Source organism: Pistacia vera, unplaced genomic scaffold (genome assembly GCF_008641045.1).
Source record: "Pistacia vera cultivar Batoury unplaced genomic scaffold, PisVer_v2 Contig731, whole genome shotgun sequence".
NCBI lineage: Eukaryota > Viridiplantae > Streptophyta > Magnoliopsida > Sapindales > Anacardiaceae > Pistacia > Pistacia vera.
The window spans coordinates 214,237-227,175 of NW_022196592.1; the positions used below are offsets into that span (position 1 = coordinate 214,237).

General features: G+C 35.3%; 1 long non-coding RNA gene across 1 annotated transcript; it reads left to right on the forward strand.

Annotated features, from left to right (window-relative positions):
• Nucleotides 1-6,742: 6,742 nt before the first annotated feature.
• On the forward strand, nt 6,743-12,530 carry LOC116115122. Its single transcript, XR_004125625.1, has 6 exons — nt 6,743-6,896; nt 9,531-9,664; nt 9,760-10,097; nt 10,404-10,528; nt 11,006-11,118; nt 11,724-12,530. It is a non-coding gene; the product is annotated as an uncharacterized LOC116115122 (long non-coding RNA).
• The last annotated feature ends 409 nt before the right edge of the window (nt 12,531-12,939 follow it).

Genomic DNA, 12,939 nt, shown 5'->3' on the forward strand with positions numbered 1-12,939 from the left:
CTCTTTTTTTCTTACCAAGTTTTTCTCCTCATTGGGTTTTTCTTGGTGAGGTTTTTACGAGCGATAATTGTTGTAATTTCTTATTTTATTTTTTGATAAATGAATAAGTCTAATTTTTCTTATATTATAATTTTATGGTATCAAATTGAATTAATATTTGAATGTTAACAAACAAAAATTGAATTGAATTATTGATATTGAAAGTTAATTAAAACAATTATATTTATAATTATTTATTTGAAAGTTAAATAAAAACAAAAAAATAGGAAAATCGGGCTAACCCGGCCCAGCCGGCCACTAACCCGCGGGTTAGGGCTGGCGGGCCAGGCTGGGCCAGCCATTTTGGAGAAAATGGCGGGCCTAACCCGCCTGCCTTTGTTGGCGGGCGGGTTAGGCCCGGCCCACAAACAAAGTAACCCGCCGCGGGCCCGGCCGGCCGGCGGCTTACTTTCCACCTTTACACCTTCCTTGTGCTTCTACTCGTGGCAGACATAGGGTTTTTTTCCTAGGGAAGGTCTTTGCGGCTACACATTGTTTATCAATCAACTAGTGAAGATTTTTAAAAAACCACAAAACCTTCAGCAAAGAAATTAGAGGTAAGAAAGAACAGGGCCCAATCGATCCTAGGTCTGGGCCCAATGGGTCTGAGCCCATTGACAGGGCCCATTTTGGTTGAGACCGTCTTGGGCCATGAATTTTGCAGGCCTAACTGGTCCCTAGGTCGTCATAGGCCTATAGGACCATTCCTATAGCTTGGAAAATTTTAATATGCCCCTAATACATAAAATTTTATTTTAGCCCTTATATTTATTGTTGTTTTGTATAAATATGCGGGTTTGGATATTTATCAGGAGCTTAACAAAATTGGGCGGAGGGGTTTGGGACCAATCCTAGGCCCAGGCCTTGGAGGGATCGACCTAGGCCCAGCCCTCTTCCATAGGCCTGTTTGGTTTTGGGAACAGCCTATAGGATCGGTCCTAGGCTTGGTTTTTGGGTCCGTCCAAATTCCCACCTCTAAAGGAAATAATATATCATGAGCTGAAGAAAGATGTAATAATACTTTTCTTACTTGAATAAATCTATGAGAAGTAAACCTTGAGCAAATGTGTTGAATCACATCAATTCACATGAAAACAGAAATTTTGACGTGAAAAAACTTCTTCATGTGAAGAAAGCGAAAAACCATGGAATCTAACGATCCTTAAATTCAATATAAAAAAGTTTACAATAACCACAATTTACAAAAAATACTCCATACACATTTAGACGCTCAATCACAACTCTAACATAAGTAAAACTATAGAGGTTTACAAAGAGATGATTAAAATCACAAATTTATTCCATATCATCAAAATTCTGTTAGGGTTTTTTGTCATCTAATTACACATATTATTCTTATTTATTAAGGTAAACACAAAAACCCACTTTATCTAGTATCTTATTTTTTAGCTTATATTTATATTAAATTTCACTATAATAATTGGTTTGCAATCCTTAGACTTAAGTTTTATTAATTTAATAATCTTTTTCAACAAATTTCTATATATCTTTGTTTTTTTTGTAAAGCGGATTTTAATATATATTAATTTTTTTTAAAACTTTATATTATCACCTGCACCTAGCCAAAGTTTTGATAATAACATTGAATCGAACAGAATCTTTACGCAAACACAGATCAAAAGTAACAAACATTTACTTAAAAAAAAAAAAAAAAAAATCATGGATGAATATCTTTTCTTTGACCCTAAATGTGAATGCAAATTAAATGTTACTGTTCCTTCCGTCTTGAACCTGACCCTAGTCTCTTTGAAGCCATAATAGATATGTGCGTGTGTGCTCTTCTGATTAATTATATTTAATTTCCATATTATTAATCATCAGGGGATCGAGTTGGTTTTAGTGAAGTTGATGCCAACTGGGTTCAGGTTCAGTCCCACCGATGAAGAGCTTATCGGAATTCTTGAAAGGAAAGTTCATGGCCAAGAATTGCCTCTCCATGCCCATTTCATTTCTGAAACAAATGTTTATGGGTTTGATCCACAAGATCTCCTTGTGTGTTTAATTTACCTTATTTATTTCTTCTTTATATTAATTATTTCTATCAGTTTATTATTTCTTCATCATTAATTGGATTCTATATATTGGCTAATCGCTTATCTGTCCTAGTGTTTAGGATTTTCATTTTTATTTCTTGGACTATTATATATTCTGTATCCTTTAACTTTCTCTTTTATTTTTGGCTGATACATTATCTAGAAATCACTAGGTATTTAAAAATTCTTAATCAACATTAAAGACATTAGTTTATTTAAACCTATTAGCATCAGCATTTTCTTTCTATGTGATCTAGCACGTTGTATTCTTTTGCTTAGGATTTAGAATTTTTTCTCTACCAGTATTCATTTTATGTTTTATCTTTGTTTTGTGTTGATTTGTTTATTTGTTGAGCTTTATCTTTATAGGGATCTAGCATGATGGCGATAACAGCGAGAGATATTGCTTCGACTTAGAAACAAATGACTCTCTCGAGAAGTTTGGTCGAGGATGTGGAGAGCTACAGGCCATGGTTAAAAAATTCATATCAATCAACATTTGGGTGGTTGCAAGAGACCTTTATCATTTCACAGGTTTTTAGATAATGATAGAAAGCGTACATGGCGGGGAAAAATCTATGCCCACTTTACATTTCACACTTCTTGCGCGCTCCTTAGCTATCTTCAACCAACATCTTTTTGCCTGTTGCCTTGTCTCTTACATCTTTTGCACCTCCTTCCTAGAGGTGGAAAAAATAGGCCGGGTTAGGCGAGTCAACCCTAACCCGGCCCGTAATGAAGAGAGTTCAACCCGCCAACAACCCCTGGACGGGTCGGGTTGTAAAATGGCAATCCGTCGGCCCACGAGTTGCTATTTTGTCCTCTCTGCAGGAGGACCGCAACCCGGCGGGTTGCAGGCGGGTTGGGTGTGCCAACCCGACGGGTTAGCTGTTGCCAACGGCCAACCCGCCAAGTTAGCCAAAAAAAAAAAAATTAAAAAAAAATGTAAAATTTATTTATTTTTTTAAATTACACTTTTACCCTTGAAATATAGCGGTTTTATAACCGTTGGAGGGGTCTTTTTCGTCATTTTCTTTCCCCCTTTTTTTTTTCTATAAATTGGCCCTAAACTCTCATATTTTTCTCACAACTCAAATTCTCTCATATTCTCTAATCTCTATTCTCTCAATTATTCATTTATTCTCTTAATCTTTTTGTTATCAATTTGCTCTTATTTTAATTTTTATTAGTTTTTGCAATTTTCAATTCATATTTCCAATTTTCCAAATTCCAATTTCTATATTCCAATTCTCTTTCTTTAATTTTTATTTCTTCTACATCAATTTTTTTTTTTCAACTACAATGGATAGATATTTCTCTCCCCTCAATTTCAATGATGAAGAAAACTACTATCTTAGTCCTAGTCCCGCTGATTTTACTATGAATGCAAGAGATTCAAATAGTCTCGCTGTCCCAATCCCAGTCTTAGAATCCGATACACCTCAAAATATGCCGTCGATTCCAACAGCTCCCGGTGGTTCTAGAAGTCGTCCTCGTAATCGTGGTCCTCGTCCAACTTCATCTCAAGCTGAGGCGGGATCATCAACTGTCGTCGAAAGCGAAGACAGACACACATCAGACGTTTGGGCGCATTTCGACAAGTTTTATGAGACAGAAAATGACGTTCAAGTCAAGAAAGCAAGATGCAAATATTGTGCAAATGTTTATAAAGCTGATTCAGGTAATGGTACTAGTACTTTAAAAAGGCATGCTAATAAACATATTAATCAACATGGAAATAGAGAAANTTTTTTTTTTCTTTTTTGAAAACAAAAGATATAAACATGTTTTGGTAGATATGAGCGTAAACATTTTCGAAATTAGTTTCAGATAACAATCCTGAAAATTAGCGTAAAATCAGAGAAAGAAAAATTTTAAATAAAAAGGAATTAAAGAGTGAAGGAAATTTGATGACAAGGCTTTTAGCAGCCAAGAAATTATGGCATTTTAACATTTTTGGAAAGAAAATATTTCAATTACATTAAAATGATAAAGAATCAATGCTTCAGTAATTTCAGGGATACATAGGAAATTATATAAAATAAATTGAATCTAAATAGGAAAGTCATGAAAATACAAGGGACTTAAATGATATTTAACAAGGCTAAAAATTAAATATTAGGAATACGATTTAAACGCTGCTGTAAGAGCAAACAACATGTTCCCACTCGAGGTTTAGCAAATTTTAACTTGATACCCCTAGTTGTATTTATTTCATATTCACACCTTTAATCTAACCTGTGTACTTTATTTTAACTATTGATAGGTAAAAACATCAAAGTAACCCACATCTCTAATTTCTCTCAACTCGCACCCATTGCTGGCGTTGGCACTACCCGTTTTCTATGGATATTGACTGGATTTCTCTCCCAAACTAATGAAAATCATTACCTTAAGCCCAATTCCTTTGCTCCCTAACTTGGTCGACCAATTTCTTGGCTGGATTTGGTCTGTTTGTGTTCGCGTGATTGATTAAGGCAAATGGTCGAACAATTGGTGGGCGTGTGTAGGGGGCAGGTAAGGTGATGTCCGGCGATTGGGAAAATGGCCATGGGGGTTTGTAAAATCAATCTAAATCAAATCAAAATCGAATCAAATCGAAGCTAAAACAACTAAGAAAAACAACCCAAACGTGCGCGACAGGCGATGCTATCGCAGACGCCAATCAGCGAGTTGTAAGGAGGTGGGCTTATGGGGGTTTTGAAGAGGAGGCGCCAGTGATGCCAAGAGTGGTGGCAAGGGGAGTTTCAGCTGTTGGAATCGGCTAGAATTTGGCTGAGAAATGTGAAACCCTAATGTAACGACAGTTGGTGATCGGTGGGAGGAGACAAGTAGGAACCGTGGTGGTTTTGGTTAATGGAGGGTGGGGATGTCGGTGGTGGGGTCGAGGAAGGCCAATGGCGACGAGAATGACCCAAATTGGGCTTGAGTTGTGGATCGTGTGATCGAAAATTCACGAAAAAACAGGCCAAATCGGGCTTGGAAATCGGTCGATTAGGTTAGGGGGCAAAGGAATTGGGCTTAAGGTGATGGTTGATGTCAGTTTGGGTGAGAAATTTGATTGAGATCCACGAAAAACGGGTGACGCCAGCACTAGCAATGGGCGTGAGTTGAGAGAAATTTAAGATGTAGGTTACTTTGACGCTTTTACCCTTCAATAGTTAAAAAAAAGGTAAAGGTCTGCTTGGGAGTTTTATGGTAGAGGTTATGAGAGTAAACCATCGTAGTGGTTTTGAGGGTAAACCATCGTAGTGGTTTTGAGGGGTTTTTAGTAGCGGTTTTTAAAACATCCAACTTGTGCTTGAGAGTTTATTTTCCAACGGTTCTGACAGTTTTTTTAAATGATAAATTTACATAAATGCCCATAAAGTTAAAACACTCTCTCTTTTGCTTAATTAACTTTGATAAATATAGATAATGCCTACATAGTTAAAATTAATAATGAAAGCTTCTTCAAAGTTTTCTTTTTCATGGGTGTGTGTTATGGATCATACAGTTGCATTTGTAGTTCAAAATTCTATACTTCACAGAAAGCCAAAGTTGCAATAAAATTTTAGAATGGAGTACTATGGTACTTTGCAGTTTGTCAAACTTGACTCCATATGGCCAAAAAAGCTGGTTCAACATTGCCCACCTGAACTGTTTTTGGAATGGTAACTGGTAAGATTAAAGGCTGTATTACTCATTCATATCTGTCCGGGTTAACTTCATTCACGCTCAAGAGAGATAGCTCAGTCTCAACCGTCCCAGTGATAAAGGCCATAAGAAGGGGTTTTTCTAGTAATACATTTTGAAAATCATTAGCCTTACAGATCTATGAAAATGCACAATCATAAAATCTTCACGCTTATAATTCACCGCAAACAAGATTAACAAATGAAAATGGCAAACAATCAACAAAGCTTCGTCTATAATACAAACCCAAAATGCTGAAAGTGAGAAGAATCTAATACAATAAACTAATTATATAGAAATAAACAAATAAAAAAGACAAGAAAACGAAACTTACTTTTTTGTGAATTAGCGATTGCAAATAGCAACTCTGGAGGAACTATCAGAAACCAAAATGCCTAATTTTAGGTTGATGCCAACTATCACAAATTAAACGAGTTATGTGCAGCAAATTAAAACCATTCACTTACAAATTAAAATCATTCACTCACTTCTTGTGTAGCAGTAAGAGATTTGTGTGCTAAGAGAAGTCAACAGCAACAAGAGATTTGTGTGTAGCAAAGAAAGTGGAAAGGGGTTTTTTGGGGTAAAATTTTTAAATCAGCCAATAAACCCTTAAAAAATATACTACACTGGTTTTGGAGATTTTTTAAACCAGTCAAATTTTTAAACACCTTAAAATCAGTTTAATTAAAAAACCCCCAAAATTAGGAAAAAAAAAAAACTTTAAGACATCCTTAAGAATAAGTCTATCCTTATAAAGAACTCTACAAAGAAACTTACAAAGTGAAGAAAAAAACAAAGGAAAAACGAAAAAAGAGAAAGAGAGAGAGAGAGAGAAATGATGAAGATGAATGGTAGAGATTAACTTTGTATACCTTATTTGTAGGCTTCTTTGTAAGACTAACATTACTGCATCCTTAAATAAAGTTAAATTAAAAGTGAGAATATGTAATAAATTCAATCATGGCATTAAATTGGGATTTCGCGAGGAACACGTCGTTTGCTCCTAATGGAAAAAAAGAAGAAAAAGAAAATCAAACCAGAAACACCCGACGCTGCCTTCCTCTCAACTCTTCGGCGCCGACAATCGCATTCTCGACCTCCGCCGCCATGGATCAACGCACACAGGTACTGTGTTTGCTCAAATTTTCGCCAAGACTATCATAGTACTATTTAAATTATTTATATTACATTGTTTTTGCTCAAAGAGACTCTTCCATCGGATTGTTCTGATATGGAATTGAAAAACTTGGAATCTGAAACTGTTTTGTCTTGTGGTTGTTACTGGTGGTTGGTGGTAGCGGTGCGGCGGTGGTCCATGGAGCTTTTGGTGTGTGAGGGTTTTTTTATTTTTATTTGAATTTTGAAGACTTAACGGGTCTCTATGTTTTTCAATTAAATTATTAATTTAAAAGCAAGTGTTGACTGTCTTTTACCAACTTTGAGAGTGACTATTTTTAGAAGAAATAAAAAAGAAAAAGAATGGTAATGACATTATTGCTTTCAATTTATTGTGTTGTGTGTTCAATATATAAAATCAATCTTTCATTTTGGGATAATTTGTGGGGTAAATTTAGAATCATTCTTCTATTAAACTCATACTAGCTACTGATCTAAACAAACTTGAAAGTCCTGGATTTGGGCGCTTTTCAGAAAGAGATGATTTTGAGGATGAAATGCTATCTGATGATAATGATAATGATCGCGAAAGCGTGGTATTTATCACTTTGTATTGTTAGGATACCATGCTTTTTGTTTAGTTAATGAAGCTGACAGGAATTTGGTTTATTTTTCTAATGATTTTGTTTTTAGTTTTGGTCTTTAAATATCTATGTATTATATGCGAAAGACTAGTGTAGAATCACCATTCTGAAAAGGACTTTCAATTAGTAAGTGAGATATATTTCTGAAAATGAGAGAGCTACTTTGATGAGCACTGATCTTTCCTTGGTGCTAGTGTGTTGTCAGGTTATGTTGTTTTTGATTTCTTAATTTAGCTATGTAATTGCTTTTAATTTTGTTCTAATGAGATTGGTTGTCATGTTTATTGCTGTTTATTGTTTCTGAAATTTTTGGACCTGCTTTGTTTGAAATAGTGGTTAATAGTGATAATTAGATAGCACTCATCTTATATGTATTTCTGTTTGTCTTTGTTTTACTTAAGATTCAAGTAGGCATTGTGTGTGAGTTTGTTTAGTTGATATTCTAAGGCTTTTTTTGTTGCAAAAAATCCAAGTGTGCCAATTTTTCGAACACTTGGCTGCACTTGGTGTGCGGAAGCTAACCCAAGATCCCAAGCATGAAACAATAATGTCCTATCACAAGATTACGAACAGTTGACAACATAGAAAGGTAAAGAACACAACAAGCACACAAAATCAACACAATGATATACACGGTTCGGCTAAATGGTCTACATCCACAAGTGATGATGATGGTTTCACTATATGAAGAAGAACAAGTGTTACAGCACTTTCCCATACTCTTCACAATAGCTAAGTATACAGGTTTCACCCAATCCCAAGCCAAATTCAATCCTAGTGAATTATCAATCCAAGAGCACAAACACTAGTCTCTCCCTCTCAAGACTCTTTACACTTTTCTGTTAAGACTTAGCTAAAACACAAAGGAACAAAGCTTATATACAAATGAAACCAAGGACAAATACAATTTTGCCCTTAATTAGAAATTGGCTAGTTTGAGCCGATATACAACAATTTGGCATGCCAGATAGTGGGTAGACAAGTTGACTAAATTGGTTACCTCTATCAAGTTCAAACATCGTTTGGACTTGATTACCATCCTACATTTGGCTTGAGCTCCCTTGGGGCGTGGTGTGATTAGGGGTGTTAACTGAGCCAAGTCGCTCATGAGCGGCTTAGGCTTGGCTCGGCTCAGCTACAGTGTCGGGCTGAGTTTGAGCTCGCCATAACTTGGCTCAAAATGCTAGAGCTCGAGCTCGAGCTTGAATTTCCAAGCTCGCCAAGCTCGAGCTCGACATAGTAGCAAACGAGCCGAGCTCAATTAGCCCAAAGCTCAGCTTGGCTCGGCTCGTTTACACCCCTAGGTGTAATGGTGTTTTGGTTGAAAACAAGATAGTTCCTTAAGTTCTCGCCAAGGTGGAGAATTGTTGTATATTGACTCAAACTTGGCTAATTTTTCATGAAGGGAAAAACTATCTTTGTCTCTTGTCTTATTTTTATATAAGCTTTATCTCTTTATTTTGGCTAAGTCTTTAGAGTAAAGTCTTTAGGGACAAAGTGTAGTGAGGTTTGGATTTTTGCTCTTGGTTAGATGACTCTCTAGTATTGAATTTGGCTTGAGAGTGGGTGAAAACTTGTGTACTTGGCTATTGGGAGGAGTGTGGGAGAGTGTTGTAACACTTGTTCTTCTTCATATAGTGAAACCATCATCATCCCCCATAGATGTAGGCCATTTGGCCAAACCACATATATCATTGTGTTGTTTATGTGTGCTTGTTGTGCTTGTTACTCTTCTATATTGTCATTTTTTGTAATCTTGGGTAGGACATAATTGTTTCATGCTTGATTAGCTTCTGCACACCAAGTAGGACATTATAAATTTTTTGACATATTGGTTGTCAGTGCATTTGGTGCTCATAACTCTTTTGATAACTTGGCTTTTGGTTTTAGCAGTCAACTTTGCATTGTAATTTCAGTGACTGCCAATTTTTATTATTTGATTTCTATCAGCTTCAGATTTTGTTAATAGTATTGATGATCTCTTTCTGATTCATTGCAGAGAGTTTAAATGACTTAAAGCAACTTAGTGTCCATAATAATACAAATGATCCAGACAAAATGGATTTGATGGAAGGAGAGGAAAATGTGAAATATACTTTTTCATCTCATATGGTTCACTTATTCACACATGAGGTCATTTTCAATCTCACTCTTTTTCTATTCTATTTCTGATTGGATAGGATATGAACCTTTGATGTTGATGTAAAGTGATGATGTTTTTATTGCAGAAGCATAAAACCAAGAAGGAAGTCAAGGTGTTGATACATTTTTATATTAGGAATATCGGCTTGCAAAGTTTCTGCTTTCATTTCTTGACTTTTCAGAGGATCTTTAATTGATTATTTCTCATTTTTTTTTCTTAATAGGCACAAAAAGCAAAACATAAGGAAGAAATTGAACAGTTGATGGAAAAGTGGATAAAAATTTCTCTTCTTTAGTGCAAACTCAGGTTTTATTGACATTGACTGAATCTAGCTAGAAGAATTCCTTGAAGGCTCTTGTCAGCAAGGATATTCCTAATGGACATGTCAAATTAGATGGTGAAAAAATGGACACTTTTTAGCAGGTATACTTTTATATGGTTCAAGTTTTGGAAGGTATAATCCTGTGTTACTGGTTCCAAAATTGGCTGTTGTGATGGCTTTCTTATTCATGTCAAATCTGGTTGGTATTTCTGTATAAATATCCTCCTTGGCATGTGTATACTTTTCTGATTGTTGAACTACTATATTAAGATTTTTATGTATATATTCTGACATTGTTAAGAAAATGAAGGCTTTTATACCTTTTTTGCCTAGACACTATATCTGTCTTTCATTCATGATATGAAGCTGTGGTTTAGGTGTTGATATCTGTTTTCTATTATTGGCAGGACAAACCTGATTCTTATGACAAACTTGTCGGAGAGCACTGGAGATGCATGCACAAACTTCAGACAAGACGAAGACAGATGAAGAAATTTTCCAAGAGGATAGAGAACAACTAGAGCGATTGGAGGTATGTTATGTTGCTCTCAAGTATATGTGCTGGTTGCTGTGATTGAAACTCTTCAATGATTTGTCAACATTTATGAAGGATTGAGTTCCTTTCCTGAAATCTTCTCACCGATTGATACACTGTGAAATACACTGTGAAATGAAGTGGCTCAAGTAGGTATCATGCTATCTACATTGTGAGAAAAATTTAAAGATGTTCCTCCACTTACTGACAAAAAGGTTGATGAACAAAACATGTTGTGGTGACCACGGCAAATGCAGAAGAAGCCTGTGCCCATCAAATTAGTGAATCCCAAATTTGTGGAGAAGTAGTTCAATCTTTCTCAACTCATTCTATCTCTTAATATCTTAAAATTCATTTTGTTGGACTTTCGCTTCTAGAGTCGGCTCGGGGTTTTAATCATCTAATGTCTACATTGTTATGCAGCTTTGTCAAGGGTAGAGATTATGATGTTAAAGCGGTTATTTCTTTTCTCAGGTAAAGGAAACAGAGAAGATAAAGTTGGACGAAGAAGGAACAGAGAAATATGGGTAGGCAAGAGCTTTTCTCCAAGAACAATTGGGAACAGGCAGGAACAGAAGTAAATGAAGGTATAATCTGTTGTTTGTGTTGCTGTACACTCCTCTTAATTTACTCGCTTTGAAATCCTTTCATACTTTTCCCCTCGCTATCTCACCCACATAGAGCTCTTTTTCATTGGGACTGTCACACAAAAAGTAGAGTATTTGAGATTACCTGTATAGAAAATGAGGTTGTTGCTTTGTTGTATTTTATTCTTTTTTGCAGTGACTTGGAGTCGTATAAAGTTAGTAATTATTGTATTTAAAAAACTGATTTCTTGCTGTGGAAATGTTTTTGAGTTGCTAGACCAGAATTAACATACTACTGGGCGATGATGGCTTCTGAGTTCACAAAACTTAAATATTGATGTTGATTCATTACCAAATAGCCTCAGTATTTTGTTGAGTGAATTTGGAAGTAATTAACTATGAATGAATAAAATATGATGTTAAAGAAATGTAGATTTTATTTTGATACCTCTCTATACAGAACTTATATAGGAGATAGAGGTAAACACGAAAAACTTCAGAAGAGGAGCAATCAACTAGCTGTAAATTTTTACTATCTTGCTGCTGCAATCCCATTTCCGTGTTCCAGAAAACATTGCTCATGCATTTCTTTATTTGCCATGCAGTGGACAGCCAAAGAGACAAGATGACAAGGTTGGAGTCTTCAGTTTTTGACTCTTTTAAACCTGGCTTTGAACTCGGATTGGCGCGCTTGATAGCAATAGTCAATCGAACCATTTTCTATGGGAAGTAACCAGGTCATTGAACGGCCTTTTCCAGTGCAGTGTAAGCCTGAACCTTATAGCTGTAGTTTATTTTAGCGAGAGATGCTGTGTCCTGTTCATCAGAAATTAGATAAATGTCATCTCCTAAGTAGGCACGAGAAACATTCGAAACAGAATCAAGTGCAAGAGAGATATTGCCCCCTCCTATGTTCACCCACTACATTGTCTCTTAGGATGCCGGATGAGAGGAACTGGAACAATTTCGATCTCGTCATAACGCATTGGCACCTGGAACTGAAACAGGAAGATTGAAAGAAAATTTGAGGACAAAGAATGCCTGCATGAACCCCAAACTGAAACAATTTTTACTTCCTTGAACTCAAAACTATTCGTCATTTTGAGAATGCTATAGAACAATTTAGATTGGAAGTAACCTGGTCCACTCAAAATGGGCTGTAATTGAAATGGCAAATGGGCTTGTGAAGTAATCAAGGTTTTAAAACCTGACTTGGCTCGACTGGTTGGATTGGTCCAATTGGGATCTAGTCACTTTGTTGGGTTTAGTCTCGTTGGTATTTAAAACATTTGGATGTACAATTCACTTTATGTACAATTAAAATGTACGCTTGTGAAGTAACTCACTTTATCCTCAAATAAAGTTACTAAATATACACTTAATTTATTCTTCTTTATAATACACTTAATTTAGTCTTCTCTATAAACACTAATTTGTATACAAATTCCAATTTTGTAATTTTTTTTTTCTCAATTTTCTTTTTAATTTAAGTCGTATCATTGACTTTTATTCATCTATCACCAAAAGTATATCTTTTTTTCTAAACATATTTCCAATAGACATTTTCATAGGGATACAATTGCTTCTTCTAATGTGGGATAAATTATTAGTGAAGATTTTATTTTTTAATTTTCTAGGTTATTTTTAATTCTCAAATTGACTAACTAAAATTGCGCCTCCAGAAAAGGGGGAAAAAAAAAAAATTTGAGGCAAATTGCATGAGAAGATATTATATAATAGTTGGGTTTTTTAAAGAAAAAAAAAATAAAATAAAGTTCACATTCATGAAAATATTATAAAAGTTATTTTATTTTATTTATA